Source organism: Camellia sinensis, unplaced genomic scaffold (assembly GCF_055761805.1).
Source record: "Camellia sinensis isolate YWXY unplaced genomic scaffold, ASM5576180v1 Unanchor10, whole genome shotgun sequence".
Taxonomy (NCBI): domain Eukaryota; kingdom Viridiplantae; phylum Streptophyta; class Magnoliopsida; order Ericales; family Theaceae; genus Camellia; species Camellia sinensis.
The window spans coordinates 6040246-6045208 of NW_028128988.1; positions in this window are offsets into that span (position 1 = coordinate 6040246).

Here is a 4963-nt window from a genome sequence, read left to right on the forward strand (position 1 = left end):
ATTGGCGATATTTGCTCTTTGTAATTCTTCTTTTTAAACAAATTATACGTATGCAATGTAATAATGTAAAACAGTAATTCATCTTTTATCTTTATTTTTCTTTCAATTGGGAGAATAAAATCATTAGATAATATTCTCATACATTACACACAGTTATTTGTATGGAGGGTTTGAATCTCTTGTTTCTTGTTCATAATTTGTAATATCTGATTAATCCTTCAAATTACAAAAATTACTTTTCGATTTTTTCATTCCAAGTCAGCACATCCCACCATGGGGATAGGAATATTTGGAGATAGGGGATACTTCGGCGGAGCTACCCATGCGATGGAATTTCTATTGTTTTTGTGGGAACTTGTGTATAATAAAAAAATCACCAACACCAAATAACAGGTAATTCGTGTATTTTAAGTGGTTTATTTGCAGTTTATTTTTTATTTTTTTTAAAAATAATTTGTTAAAATAAATTCAAAAAAATCATTATTTTTTTATGGTTCAAAAATATATATATTTTTAAAAATAATTTCTAATTTTTTTTTTAAAAAAAAAAACCATTTTTTTGACGCTAATTTTTGTGTTATTGTTGAAGTAAGAAAGGAAATTATGTATATTATTACTCCAAAACTTTGTATTTTGTAAATAATTTATATGATGGGTTGTGCATTATGATAATTTTCTTTCATCAAACTTATTAAGTTCTTGTACATAAAATTTTTTCATAATTTGTTATATTTTTTCATAATTTGTTATATTTTTATAATTTTTTTTTATCTCACTACAGTGTAATTCGCACCTTTTTATTTTTTTATTTTTTTACGCACATCATGGAATCGCATGGGTGCAACTCACATATTTAATGAATCTCATTTTATCAAAGAAAGTTGTAACTAAATTTTGTGCACTTATAATTTTTTGAAAAAATTACTATTCAAGATAGATTTTGAAAAATTATGACAATATTTGTAAAATTTACCACCTTTTTGTAATTTTTTTTCCAATACCACAATGTTTCTTAATTTTTTTTTTTACTTTCATATTTGAAATCCTAAAAATTACACAAATAATTATTACGATCAACCTACCATCTTTCAATATATATACATATTTTATATATCTAACAATAACATTACATTTATTATATTTTATACAACTTCATGTGTTAACTCACACTACAAGAAAAAACACTTTTGGCGACTAAATTTTTAGTCGCCAAAAGTCCTCTTTTAGTCGCCAAATGTAGAATTTTTACTTTTCCCGACTAAATATTTTAGTCGCCGCTGTGGTCGCCAATACATGGTCGCCAATACCTTTGGCGACTAAAGATTAGTTAGTCGGCAATATACAGGTCTTCAGCGACTAAAGTTTTAGTCGCGAATAGTCGATTCCATTTGTGAAATTATACATTTAGCGACTAAATTTTTAGTCGCTAATAGTGTTTTTTTTTTTAATTATTTATACAATTGGCGACTAATTTTTTCGTTGGCAAATGTCACTGGTTTTGGCGACCAAAGCATTTTGTCGCCAAAAGCATTTTTTAAAAAAAAAAAAATTCCCACTGTGCGCCCCAGCAACTCCCACGGTTCGAACCTGTGATCTCCAAGCTTCAAACCTTAAGGACACACGCCACCCCACTATGCCACTCAACCATAACATGAATATAATTGCAACTTATATTATTTATATATTACTTTCAACATAATATATATAAATATAATTATATATATTCAAAGAGAGGTATAAATGTAAAAAAATGTTGCATTATTAAAAAAAATTTTATCTCAGTTTTGGCGACTAAATCCATTATTTAGTCGCCAATTCTACAATTTTAGGCTACTAATTAATTTTGCAGTCGCTAAAAAAAAATGTTGCGCCCAAAAACACACCTTTTGGCGACTAAACCTGTTTTTAGTCGCCAAAAACTTCCCCTTTTAGCTACTAAACTGAATTTTAGTCGCCAATACTCAGTTTTTAGCTACTAATTTTTTTTTGTAGCCAAAAGGCTTCACTTTCAGCGACTAATCTAGTTTTAGTCGCCAAAAACACCTACAATCGGCGACCAATCTGCTTTTTAGTCGCCAAAACCAGAACCTTTGGCTACTAAATTGTTTTAGTCGGCAAAAACCATCACTTTTGGCGACGAAAATTGTGTTAGTCGCTGAAACCCATATAATAGGCGACCAAACTAATTTTTAGTCGCCAATACATATACATTTGGCTACTAAATGGTTTTAGTCGCCAAAAGTCTTCATTTTTGGCGACTAAAATGGATTTAGTCGCCATTTGTGCAACTTTCAGCGACGAAAGTCATTTTTTTAGTCGCCATTGGTGCTTTTTGTTGTAGTGTCATGTAAGGGGTCTCACTACTCATGTTTATGTTAAATGGTGTGCTAACACATAAGGTGATATAAAAAGATGGTAAGTGTAACATTACTCATCTAAAAAATGTAATTTGATATAGGTTTTAGTTTGCTCTTTTTTCTGACCAACTCATCCACATATTTTCACTTTATAGTATTTTTTTTTTTTTTTGTAAATTATGAAAAAATTACCCCAAAAAAAATAAAAAATCCTAAGTTTGACCATTATAACAAAATAAATCCTAAATTTTTAACTTTGTCAATTTAAACTCTAATATTTTGATCTATTTTCAATCTAAACCATTTGCCTTCTTTCGTTAAGTAAAACTAACGAAAAGAAATGATATTTTAGCTATTAATTCAGTGTATGTGTACATAAAATGTCTAAAGTACTCTTTTTTTATTGAGTTTAATGACTGTACTACTTTTTCTTTGATTTTACTTAACGACAATAAAAATAATTTAGATTGAAATTAAATTAAAAAATTAGGGTTTAAATTGACAAAATTATTGTGGGATATTTTCGAGAGTACCCGAGCGCGCCCGACAGTTCAAACTTTTCCAATTTTTTATCTAGTCTCACGAGTATAATGTGAAACGTAAATAAGAATCCAGATCTTACAACTTTTTATAGAAAACCCATTTTATTGCAAAATATTTGTTAAAAATGGACTGCATTACCTCAGAATCGCCGCATAATCTTTTGGAAAAATTAGGAAACCCGTGACCTATCTCAAAGGCCACTGTTCATCATAACCAAAGATGTCTCGATTCGGAACCTTAGGTATGAGGGGTGAAGGTCATGAATTGAACACCCTTGCTCACTCGATCAAAAGATCGGTCTTTACTAAACCATGATATGAGTTTTATGTATCATACATGCTCATGTTCTTATTATTTACTAATGCTAAAAATTATTATGTGAAGTAATCATATATAGACAGTGTTATTCATTTTAGGATGTTTTGATCTCAACACTATTCCAAATTGAGTAACACAACCTTCATCTACTGGCAATCATCAAGATATATCAGTTAAGCATATAGCCACATGATAAAATGCTAGACATAGTAAGAAAAATAATTCATAGGCGGGATGCTAAAGCAATAAATGCTCACCTAATATTTACTCGCATCCGACTATGAAGATAAAACAAAAGGTAGTAAAATATGCATGGTCCTAGATGTAAAATGCTAATGCAATACATACACAAGAATGCAACTATAGATTCAGCTACTAAATACATGACATGTGATAGCGCACAAAATCACATAATAAATGATAAGCCCATAGATGCAAATGAACGGAATCCAAATGCATGAAATATGGATGCAAGATATGGATATGATAAAACAAGAAAACATGATGCTTATTAACAAATACAATAAGCATGGAAATAAAAGGGATAGAAAGAAATAGAGATTGGAAGTTATTACAATAATCCTTTACGATGAAAGGAATAAATGACATGGGGTTGGAAGTTATTTACAACAGTAAATGAATAGAAAGAAATGGGGTTGAAAATTATTTAAAATAATGAATTGATGCAGCCAACAAAAACTGAATCTAACAAATCATGTGAAATAGAAAGGAAAGCTATAAGAGAATTGCTTTGTTCTGCTCTATTTTGCCTGGAAAAGTCAACTGGCCGGCCAAACAAATGGTCTGGTCAGATGAAAGAATTACTGGCAAGATCCTTTATCTGGTTGGCCGTACAACAAATTTGGAAAACCTTGTTTTGTGTAGCAAAGACAAAACAGAACCAAACAAAACATTTCCAAGGGATACTCATCCTTTCTACTCATTCCTATCATAAAGATAATCAAGGAAGATGTAGATAGGCCTCATTGAACATTCAACGACAAAATATGCTATGAAATATGTACAAAATCTATTAAATGAACAAAGCTAATATGCACATGTGTGGAAACTAAAAAATAAATACAAGCCACAGAAATAGATGAAAACCTACATTCATCTCTTTGTGGATAAAGGCAGATTAATACCAAAATCCATGCTATTAATTGAAGAGAGCAGATTGCCACCATTTCTAAAGTGAAGCCTCATAAAGCCAATGAGAGCTCTATAGGGTTTTTAAGAAAGTAGGGAGGAAGTACAAGAAAATACATATAACTCATCAAAAAGGTTGAAGACTCATCTTCTATGTCATGGAATATGGATATAGAATCCATTTCCATGTTAAAAGTTGGTTGAAAAGAGAGTTTTCAACACCTTTGGAGAGGAAAATCTTATAGCTTCAAAGATAAAGGAGAGAAAAAGATATAACAAAGGATCGAAAAAGATATAACAAAGGATCATCCAAGGGATCCTATGAAATTACCACAAATACTCACATGGATCAAAACACTTGGATGATGCAAAAGGGTAAGGAAAATACATGAAAGTAAGTAGCTTACATTACAATCCGATGGGAGGTGGCAAAGCCATCCACATCCTAAAGGTAAACACATATTTAAGTATAAGAAAGTAATAAATAACAAAGAGGATCACAAGTTTAAATAACAAAAAGCTATAGAGATAGAGAGGAAGACAGGAGAGAAGGATGAGAAAAGTACAAGAACTTACCCTCAAAAAGATGAAAAGCG